Here is an 11,967-nt window from a genome sequence, read left to right on the forward strand (position 1 = left end):
TTCCGCGCCATGCTAATGTGCGACCAAGTTGGCGATAGCTAATCGCTAATCTCCGTTTATGATTGAGGGCGCCGTCATAAAAAATATCAAGAACAATCGCGCCGGGCTCTGCGGCGAGAGATAGCGTAGCCGCCGCGTACATCACGCCAGACAGGCCTGTTGAGGTGGAGTGTGGGGGGAGGGGGGCAAAAGTGTGGGGTGTGGGATTCTGAATAACTGAGCAGCTGCTGGGACAAGGTGACACTTCCATACTTACAGCGTAGCCATGATGATTAAGATGAGGGTTGTGGTTGAAAGTGGCCTAAAGACTGAAACCGGTTTTCTCCAGCATTCCAAAAGTGTGCATGATAGGATCAATGTTTTCCTTGGGTGCAAAAGTAAGCGTAAAGTTGTAACAGGGATTAAGTTGGGAAATCTTTGAGATAACTTAAAAAAAAAAAAAAAAAAAGTATCTCTAAAGTTAATTCAATGTTCATTTTTCTTTCAGTGTACATATTTTAATACCAGTTTTGATGATCAAATAAACGGTCAATTTTTCCCAAAAAAATCAGTCCCTGAATCATCCAATTCTGGAACGCCCCAACTAGCATCACAGATAGCCAGCCCCCCCCCCCCCCCCCCCCCCCCCCATGCTAGCATCCGCGCTTCTAACGGCATCCCGTGAAATGCAGCGTCTGCTAACATTTCAGCATCGTGTATTTTAGCCTGTGGGCGTTGGAGGCATCACTTGGCAAAACTTGCTGAAAATGTCACGAGCGCGGCGTCCTGCTTTTGTTAGCCCCGCGGCTCATTTCCTGCGGGAGGGCACGCTAACAAAGCCGCTAATTCTCCCGTTAATTAAAAGGAATCACAAGTCAGCCGGCGCTTCAAATTAATCTACAAGAGTTTGTGTGTGCGCGCGAGACGCCGCTAGCTGAGCATGACGCCGCCGTCCAAAAGAGACAGCGGGTAAGTCTGTGTAATAGGGTTAGCAACAATGTCCTCCTGGAGACATGCGCTTGCCATTACTTTGTTTTAATGAACCAAGTGTCCAATAACTTTGGCTAACAAACGGCTAGCCATTCACCATAGCTGAATGGTCTTAATTTTAATTAATCAAGTCTGAAAACCAAGTACCTGGAAACAGTTATGGAAACACCAACTAAGTTACTGTATATATAAAATGGATGGATAGATGGATTATGTACAAGAAAGACATTATTTGCATGTATGTATGTATTTGATTTGCTCTTGTTGATCTCAACCTTTCCTATTGGGACACGCGACATTGACCAATCACGTGGACGTCTGCTTCTTAAAGCGACAGTTGCCTCATTAGCTTGATGATGAAGGGATTTTTACAAAAAAGAACCATTTCAAGTGTTGCCGGTTACAAAAATTAAGAGTAACAGTTACACAACATGACACGCACGCGGCGACGTTTTACTCAGAAATGTCGCCGGGGCAACGGCGCGGCTAATTAGCTCCGGCAAAATGTCGTCGCTGGCCGTCGGCCACGCGGATCCCGTTTGTCGCCGGTGACGAGTTATAAATACTCCTCGGCGCGCAGAGTGATAAGGCGCTAATTAGCAACTGTTAGCAGCACGTAGGAAAACACATAAAAAAATGTTATCATCTCTCCTCACTGCTGTTAGCACGTGTCGCGCGCACAAGCTTGTGAGCGAGCTTCACAGAATTTGCATACTACACGCTACATGCTACATTGTATGCTGTAGGTTAGATGCTACATGGTATGCTACGTGGCAAAGCTTCACTTGTTCACACTCCAGCCTGACAAATGAAAGCCGGCCCGGTCGTTAGATGAAGATAAGAAGATAAGAATGTTATCTCCTCGACTTTTATCGGCGTCGTTTCTCTTTCCTTGGGCAGGTTGTTAGCGTAATTGGTACGTTACGCCGGCGCGCAGAGGGGAGGCTACTTTTTAACCCCTGTCACACGCTTTGGCCTCTGAAAGGAAATCTTGACACGTTTTTGCTCATTTCTTCAGGTGGATGACATGACCTCTGTCTCGTTCTTTCAATTAAGCGTGACGAGCGAGCGCCGTTGCTCAAAAGAGGCCCGGGAAGGTCTGAAGCCGTTTTACTGTTCAGTGACAGTTACACCGCTGGAACATGGATTGGCCAATCAGAGCGCTGTACACATTTGTATTTTTGTGTGTTATTTGTTGTTTTAGGTCACCTTGACCACAGTTTAATCATTTGTTTTGGAATGGGGACAAGCAAAGTGAGCCAAGGAAGAACGCATAATGGCGATACTTTGCTTTAATGAACCACTTGTTGGTTCGCAAGCCTCAAATATTAGTCAGCCGCTTTGAGAACAAAACATGCACGATAAAGACATTGCTCAAGCATTAAGACGATAGCTGGTGACAGTTACTTTACTTTCATGAACTTAATAGTGTCCAAAAACTTATCCGGAGGATGATACATCAATCACCAAAGGCATTTTGTAAGTCTGAATGAAGCGGAACGTTTAATACTTTGTTTTAATGAACCAGGAATCAGCAACATAGACAAAGAATGGCTAGCTGGGATGTGACTTTATGAAACAAAACACAACCACTAAAAGACATATTCATGTGTCATAAAGAGTAAAGTTTGTTACTTTGTGTTAATATGATTTTTATCGTATTTTATTAATATTACAGTCTGATAATCTAGATGGTGAATTGCTCGTATTTCAAATTGATTGTGAAAAACAAAACAAAACTGTATATTCCTATTTCTCTGCTCAAAACGTGAAGACGAGAGGTGGATGTCGTTACTTTGTTTAAATGAACCGAGTATGTGACATCCTTGGATAACGAATGGATCGTAAGGATCCGTTCGTCACAGGACCACATAACATATTCATGGCAACAGTCTTGTACCTAAATCAAAACATGATGAGCCTAACGTTTTTACTTTGCTTTTGCAAACCTCGGCTATCGAATGGCTCATATGTGTTTGTTAGCTGCTACTTTATGAGTTTATGTACAACAAACGCATTCTTGTAAATCAGCTTAAAATATGAAGACTAAAGCCAGGACCTTTTGACTTTTGTATTAATGAACCAAAAGTCTGTCTGATAACCTTGGAGAACCAACATCTCACAAGTATACAGAAGTCATAATAAAACACATTGCAAAACATTTACTTTTTGAGGGGAATAACAACAATACATGAAAACGACAGAATACATGTGAGCTCTAATGACGTCCACATTTTCCCGCCCGAGCTTTGTCGGAAAATTACACGAAAGAAGTCAGGATTCCGAGCAGTGTTTTTACCCTGCCATCATCATAATGAGGACGCATCAAGTAAACGAAGGGTGAGCATCGTACTTTGACGGTACTTGAGAAAAGCTCAACAGGAAAAGAAGGCATAAGTAAACACAACTATCGCAATTTTGTGAGTGCACAAAAGACGCGGATTGTTGCGTCGCCATGGTAACGCCAGCAATTTTTTCTCAGGATAATTGAGCAAGTACTTGGAAAGCAAAATAAATAAATAAATAAAATGACTAGCCAGTTAGCATATTCGCTAATATGCTAACTCAACTTTATGCTATGTTATATGGAACATGTTACATGTTATATGCTAACGCTAAATATGCTAACAATATGCTAAATAATCTTGAGGTTAGAAATAATACTCGTGTGCATTTCGTAGTACATGCGACATTGTGTTCTACCAGCTATGTTGTGTGCTACAGGCTACACATGATCACGTTTGTGCCTCCCCTGTGAACACGGTGTCACGCCCCAGAGCTGCTGAGCCGTTCAGGGTGAGGGGGTGAGGGTCTTCACTAATAGGCTGGCATGAAGACTCTCTCAGGCACTGGAGCAGGTCCTGGCATGGCCTCCCACCCCTCGCGCTCTCCTGGTTTACAAACGGGGGGCATCGCGATCCGAAATTTGATGGTGGATGTCAAAAGTCGACACAGTCCTGTTCATGCTTTTAAAATGATTTATCTGTTTTTTGCTTTTTTTATATCACAAATGTGAAATTTTAACAGGGGTGTGCAGACTTTTTATTCATTGCAAATATTGTATACTTATGTAGCCACATGCTACAGGTTACAAGCTATGCGCTACCTAGAATGCTACAGGCTAAATTCTTTTAGGTGGAGGAGGGGATATTGCGATATCTGCATTCTGATTGGCCGAGAGAGCCGCATCTTCATTCCAATTGTAAATGCGCCGCCCGAGGCTGACGGACGAGTCTCCGTCCGTCCGTCCGTCCGTCCGTCCCTCCGTCCCTCCGTCCAGCGCAGCTAATTAATTTCATTAGAAAGTGAAGTCATCTTCATATTTGGAGCGTTGTGGCGTTGCTAATTTATTTCCAGATTTAATTAGCTCGCGAGTTCGATGACGAGAAAGAGGAGGAGGAGGAGGAGAGGAAGAAAAACACACACACAAACACAGCTCGGGCAGGAGGACTTTTTAATTATCAGCTGGGATACATGTGAAAATGTTGACGCCTCGGGGTTGAGTTAATTAAAACCTGCATTATTTTAACTTTAATTAGCTGCCGTCTTTGTTTTCCACCGCCATATGGCTGTGTCCCGTAGTCAAATGTAGTTAATTAAGCTCATTAAGATAATCATTTTAATTACTCCAGACAAAGTGATTGGATTGAGGATGACGACTTTTAAGGCGAGTGCTTGTTTTTTGTGTGTGTGTGTGTGTGTGTGTGTGTGTGTGTGTGTGTGTGTGTGTGTGTGTGTGTGTGTGTGTGTGTTTGGCGGCAGCTGGCCAAGCCGGTCGTCGCGGTTTTGGTGCGTGATATTTTTGTGGCGGGGACATTTCCTGTCACCACTAGGTGGCGAACTAACAATAGAAAGAGATATACAGTTCAGTTCAAAATCAAAATGGCCGCTTGACACGGTGGTAACTTGGATGCCTGGCTAACGGCGGGAGATGTCATGTTCATTGTTCAGTGAGCGGCCCACTTAGGTAATTTGTTTGCGTCTTTAATCTCATTTCCTGCCATCACGTTAAACCAACCAAATGCTATTTTCTGCGCGCGCGCACGCTATAAATAAACGAGGTTGCTGTGCGGGATTTGATTAGATGGCGGGCACTTAATGAAGGTGACCTTGAGCGTCGGGTGACCGGGCGCACATACGGCGCGCTAATATTGCTAATGTCCGGCCCTGATGCACTGCCACTGATCCGCAGCACTCGGCAAATTGCTTCGGACAAATGTTGACGCTCGTGTGTGCGCGCGCGTGCGTGTGTGTGTGTGTAACTTAGAACGCAACATGAGAGCCACACTTCACCATCATTTCCTGTCAGGACGCAACGCACCGGAATGACCGTCAAACTCACAAAATGTCCCCTTGTCAACTTGCACTTTGATGTCATCTTTCGGTCGGATGGATTTTTAAAAAGGTAATCGTGTCAAGCGTCGATGGTGCGCTCGATAAGGTCAGATTAGTTCCTTCCTGTCCTTTTTTTTGTTAACACGCTACTTCTCCCGTGATGGTTTCTGAGATGACATTTTAGTGTCACGATCCCGATTGATGTTTAATGATGACCAGGTGAAGTCCCCGCGGAAAGCTTGAAAAAGTCAAATCAGTACTCGAGTCTTGTCGCGTTTCGACCCGTTGCAATGATCTCAGACTTTTTAGGGCAAATCCCTAAATTTTTCATGAGAAGCGGGTAAAGTGTCAGTGGTAGCTGACCTCAAACAAGACCGTGTTTCTTGTCGGTTTCAGAGCCACCAACCTGTGGAAATTTACTTTCTGGGCAATTTATCAGAATTTTCACCTTTTAAAATTGTACTGGGTACATTTTCATGTGAAGACCTATTTTCAAACAACAAATGATTCAAAATATCACTCACTGTTTGCTAGCCTTCAACGAGGTGTGGCTGTTTGGCTTATCCCAAAATTGTGTGTTGTTTGTTATTCTGTGATGAATAAAGTTGTTGTTGTTGTTAGTGCACAGTTGTGGTCCGTACATTGTTGGATTTAATAATCTGGCGATAAAGTAGAACTTTATGTCACGTCCTAATTGTTTCCTCAAGGCTGATAGTGATAACACTGATTGGTGTTAGCCTCAAGACGTTAGCTTTCGGCTAAGCTAGCGGAGGGTCCGGTTAGCCTCAAGACGTTAGCTTTCGGCTAAGCTAGCGGAGGGTCCGGTTAGCCTCAAGACGTTAGCTTTCGGCTAACTGGACCCGCTGCTAGCTTCTAGCGCATTACGTCAATGGAGACAGCGGTAAAATGTCAAACACGCTACATCACAATTAGCTACAACATATTTTTGCTCGGTTTCATCCTGTTTGAGAAGTATGAGTCATGATTTGATTTTTTTATAACTGTAACAAGTTAGATTTGAATGATTTCCATAACAAATACGGACAACCTGTAACAGTTGGTAACTCTTCTATGATCTTCAGGCCAAGAATCTAATTTATTTTCCATCATCTACATTTTGGTTTTTTTGGACTTGTCTCAATTCTCCTTTCATCTTTGTGATGTCATTTGTTTTGGTGGTATCAAGAATCCTGCTAAATTTGAATGATAACCAGGTAAACCAGACTTTTATTTTAAAATAATAGCCACGTCAAGTGTCTGTTAGCCGAAAAAAGCTTTTGTTAACACTTTCCCACTGACCGTTTTAAAGGTGTCTATTTTGTTTTTCTTCCGTTGAGTCACTCTCTGCCCCGGTGTTTTTGCCGGTCTCTCCCGATTATCGGCATTCCCGGGGTCCAGCTGGCGGCCCGATGAGCAAAAAAGGATCAGCACCCAGTGAGGAGCAGCTTAATAGATTTACATGAAAGGAGCTGCTCGGGGTTAGCATCTGCTCCAAAAGGATGCATCCCCATGCCCTCATCATCGTCTACATCTTCATCTTCATCATCATCATCATCATCTTGGTCGTCTCCAAAAGGAGTCGCCACCGTGCCGGCTAATTAGGGCCATGCATTTATTTATGAGGCAGCTCGTTACGGCGAGGAACAAGACGGAGGGGACGCGCGGCGGGTTCTCTCCCTTCGCCAGTTATTCATGATAACCGCCGCCGCCGCCACGCACATTAGAAATGAACACAAGCACCAGAAATAATCCGCACGCGTACAAAACAGCCAAAACAAAGCCATCGATTCCCAAACGTGTAAAACCAATCGCGTACAATCTATCAGTTGCTCAAGAGGCGACAATCCAAACCTGGATGTCAAATATGCAAACACATAACTACAGTCAGCCAAAGATGTTCTTGCATAAACACAAACTCATAAATCAGATACTGTAAACCAGGGGTGTCCAAACTTTTTCATTTGAGGGCCACATACAGAAAATCAGAAGGACGCAAGGGCCACATAATGTTATGAAGAGAAATTGTGTTTGGTCCTAAAAATTGTACAAATAATTTATTTGTGCTTTTTCATACTTAGAAAAATGCTACAGTATATAAACCAATTTATTTGTAATATGGCAGTAGGGTTATTATAGTTTTGGAATTTTTCATTTTAGTTAGTTTTTATTAGTTTTCAGGGTGGTTCTGTTAGTTTTTATTAGTTTAGTTCTTTAAAAAAAAATGCTTAGCTCATTTTTGTTTTGCTTATTTTATTTGAACTGAGTCAAATGCCATTTTTAGCATACGTCGCGGGCCACTGAGAAATGGACGGCGGGCCGCAAATGGCCCCCAGGCCGTACTTTGGACACCGGTGCTGTACACAAACAAGTCAATCCAAAACTATACATCCAATACCAAAAACACGTCTTTGCATTAGGGGTGTGACAAAAATTGTTTTGAATCAGAAAGTCGGTTTTGATTTAAAAGATGCATTTCACTTTAAGATGGAACCGTCATTGAATCGTATCCCACCCGACGTATTGTCGTTATTTCGTTGGGAGGACACACCCCTAAAACAAACAATCCAAAAATTGTAAGCCGAAAGGTTTTTATTCCAACATGTCGACTTTGTACTCGTGACCTCCTTGAACACGTCAGCGTTAGTAAACGTATCCGAGCAGCTGTTATTCTTTGTGCACGTACATTTGCACCTCTGAGGCTGTAAGATGAGCTTCTTTTTTCTTCTTTTTTTTTTTTTTTGTCTGTAGCCTTTTTAGCAAAAAGTGCACATAATGGACGGCATCCAGTTTCCGTGTCCTCGAGGCCAAACTTTTTTTTTTTTTTTTTTTTTTTTTTTAACGCCACCTTCTCCACCGGCAGACAATCATCAAGCGCATTAAGGCGGCCATTAAGGGCGTCTTTGAGGGTGTCGGCTTACGCTAAGCGGCTTCAAAAGCTGACGACCTGACGGATCGTCTGTGGGAAGACGACACTTGCTAGCACGTCGGACTCGCCTTACATACCTGAATCATTATGCTCCCCCCCCCCCCCCTTTTTTTTTATAGCTAGGTGTGTGCCTCAGGGCTCACTGCTAACACCACTTCTATTCTTTCAATGGAAACAAGTAAAAGTCAACATAAACTCAACCAACAATGATACAAAAGGTCATTTTGAAAAGATGAATCACAAGAATTCAGTTTGATTCAATTTTTCCCGATTCGATTCTTCGATTCACTTCAGTTCAATCCGATATTAATTATGGAACATCAATTCTTCTTAAATGTCAAGGACGTGATTAAAAAAACAAAAACAAAAAACACTCCACAAATATTAAATTCCAAAGTAAATTTTGCGGAGGCAGTAACTGGTAAAATGATTTAGTTTATTAATACAAGCAAGTGCAACATGTGTTGTAATTGTTTAAAGTGTTCCATAAACATTGACAAGGATGAGATGAATATTGTGACAGAATATTGTGTTCTATTGCTAAAAAGGCATGGAACATATCAAACGAAAGATTAAAGTCTCTTCTTTCAACAGGAAAAAAAGTATGTTTCTATTTGTTTCCGTTTTGCAGCAATTAGCATTAGAAGAGAGCTACGTTTCATCAGTTTTCACAAATCTATTTAAAATTGTAAATAATTTAGCTTTTTTCTACATAGGTCTGGTGCTCTGCTGCCACCTGCTGGCCGTTTGTGTAATAACTACCATTTTCTGCAACCGTTCTTTGCAGTCGAGAGGCTGCATCGAAGCCTTCTGTATGCTGTAGCATACAAAAAAACAAAAAAAACAACGTATAAATACGTCTTTGGGACACTTAAGACATTTAGAAAAAACGTATTTACATGTTATTGGGAGCAAATGAGTTAAACATCGATCCAAATATTGGAATCGATTACATGTACTTCAATCCCAACACGTATGAGACGTTCATTCACAAGGTCGACTTTGTGAAAAGTCGTGTGCGCGCAAACAGCTTAATGGACGCCAGCGAATCTCTTAATGGAAAAATCCAGCGCGGCGCGGCACGACATAATGACGTTAGGTTCGGGATTACAAGCCAAAGCCAAAATCACACCCAAAATAAACATGAAAGATTATTGTCATGATGACTTCACACTGGCCGCGGCCCGTCTAGTCGCCACCTGAGTGCTCCAGTGTGTGCGTGAGCGCTCCATTTGCTTTTTTTATTTTGTTGAGCGCCCGAAATCACCTTAAAATGTCAAAAGCAGCAGCTCAAGCTAAATGAGGATGATGCTTCTCCAAAGTCATTAATGCTGAATAATAACTAAATAAAATAGATAAAAGGGCCCGTTTTTGCCGTTAAGTGGTCGCTGGACGTTGCTGCCAGAGCGCAATTTCAACGCGGAATTATCCCGTCAGATTGTTTGATTTGGGATCAGGTCCACCTTAATGCCTTTCTGACTTGGCTTGTGGCTCCAACGGCTTGGCTTTTTTTTTTTTTTTTTAAGTCCCGTTTCACCCTCAAGTTCACTTGGATTCTGAAAATGATAATAATAATAATAATAATAATAATAATTATTATTATTATGATTATTATTATAAGTCAGTTCACTACAATTTGGCAACACTTTGCTTGGATGGCAACACTGATTTTAAAGACGTCGTACTTACCATGCTATTCTATTGAAATAAAATAATATTCATTCTATTTGCCCGAAAACAGCTGGGATAGGCTCCAGCATGCCCATTTAAATTTTACTAACAAAAATATAATGGGGTCAAAATACAGTATTAGAAAGAGGTCTCAATGCAATCCACAAAAATAAACACTGGTATATGAATATCTCTCAAAAGTTAGCATTAATATAACGAAGCAAGACCGTGAGTGACTCATTGGACTACATTTCCCATCATGCAACTGGTGGCATGGAGTGTCCATATGTGGAAAGTTGTAAAGTATTATGCTGCATTCGAGGATGGTCGGAACTCGGATTTATCAGTTGTTTTTTTTATTTTCCCCAGTTCTGACCTCAAAGTGTTGGAGGTGAAAAGTAAACAACCAAAATGGCGGAACTCGGAAAAAGTCCGACTTCCGACCATCCTTGAATGCAGCATTAGTACCGCAATCTAGCAACAAAGTTTGACTGCTGTTTGGATGTGTTCTGTACTTTACAACAAAGTGCACGTAAACCGCGTGGTGAGGCTTTATTTTGAAACTACACAGGAAGTGGATTGATTTCGAAAAAGACCGTGCAATATGTTTTTTTTTTTTTTTTTTTTTTAAAGAGGCACAGTAGAAATGTACCTGGCAACAGCAATCAGGTTTGAACGCCCAACACATCATCTGATTAGCGGTTAGCACATTGGTCCAAAAGTCACGTGTTCAAGTCCCGAAGTCAAATCTTCTTCCTGGTTTGAACAATCACATCAGAATAAGAGAATAACTTGATGTCACATGGTTTGCCGTGATGCATTTTGATGCGTTGAAGTGTTCTTACCACGTTTCACGGGGCTGCTCTGCAAACTGTTTCAATTTCCGGTACATTTTCAAAAGAAGTCCCCTTTAACGTGTTGAAAGTGCTCTTAGCGCTGTGTCAAGCGGCGGCGCACTTCACATGGAGGTCTCGTCCCGTGCGAGCGGCAGATAAGCGTCGGGCCCATTAGCGGTTGCTCCTCCTTCAGACCCATTAGGTCCTGCGAGGACTTCAAACAGCAATTTGCTGTGCAAATAGGACGTTCAATTTGCGGCTGCCAAGCGAGAGTGCGAGCGAAGACGCGTCCCTCTCGCTCTAATTGAATTTTCAAAGGGACATTTTCCGCCATTTGTGTCGGCCGGTGCCGGGTGATGAATGGTCAAGAGCACAAAGAGGCCACGCGTGTTTATCCGTCTTCACCGCGGTCTTTAAGACCGAGACGGAAAAGTGGCCAACGTGATCAGAATTTCGGTGGGACATAAACCACGTCAGGCTCATTTTCAATCAGCTGGTTGACGTTACCACTGCGCAATGAACGGTCACACGTAATTTTCTGTGTTGGTTCGGGAGTGTTCGTCGCAAGTTGACCCTGCAGCTGTCGTGCTACCTGTCCAAGTCTGTGTGAGGCCATGAACGTGATTGGATGAGCAAGTGTGTGAATGTGATTGGATGGACGAGGGTGGGGGCGGTGCATCCACAGATGGCGAGGAAAGCAACAAATGAGCCTCGTGCACAGCCAGTTGACAACTCGATTAGCCATAACTATTTCAAAAATAAAAATCTGAAATTATTCATCGCACAGCTTTTGACATGGGCTTAAATGTTACTAACTTAGTATGTCTAGTCCTGATTGACTTGAAATCAAAATGGATTAATCCTTAGTTTTAATTAAAGGTTTCATCCTTTGATATTAGGCTAATTAGCATCACTGCCAAACAACTTTTTTTTTTTTTTTCCCCTGATTGGGGCTTTTGAACAAATTTCCCATACCCGGAATTCACCTGAAATGTCTTTAAAGCAAACATGGGTGAATAAAAATTATGACATCTTTTGACATTCAGGCTAAAATCCTCAGTAATTTAGCATCACTGTTTTCTTTTGCATAACTTGATTCTGGTCAGGCCTCCACCGGACAAACTCCACAGCCGTCAAAAGCGAGTCAAAAATGACTTTTTGATGCCAGAATGGATTAAACATATAAAGCTCCACATCTTTGGACACAGGCTGAAATTCTTCAGAATTTAC

General features: G+C 42.3%; 1 long non-coding RNA gene across 1 annotated transcript in view; it reads right to left on the reverse strand.

The window, feature by feature from the left end:
- The window catches only part of LOC144026729 (uncharacterized), a 65,795-nt gene extending 54,336 nt beyond the window's left edge, over positions 1–11,459 (reverse strand). Inside the window, exons 1-2 of the long non-coding RNA XR_013285285.1 lie at positions 10,747–11,459; positions 10,554–10,657 (exon numbers count right to left, since the gene is read on the reverse strand). This is a non-coding gene — a long non-coding RNA (uncharacterized LOC144026729). The remainder of the gene's footprint in view (positions 1–10,553; positions 10,658–10,746) is intronic.
- Between the last annotated feature and the right edge of the window lie 508 nt (positions 11,460–11,967).

This window comes from Festucalex cinctus, chromosome 10, assembly GCF_051991245.1.
Source record: "Festucalex cinctus isolate MCC-2025b chromosome 10, RoL_Fcin_1.0, whole genome shotgun sequence".
In the NCBI taxonomy this organism is placed as follows: domain Eukaryota; kingdom Metazoa; phylum Chordata; class Actinopteri; order Syngnathiformes; family Syngnathidae; genus Festucalex; species Festucalex cinctus.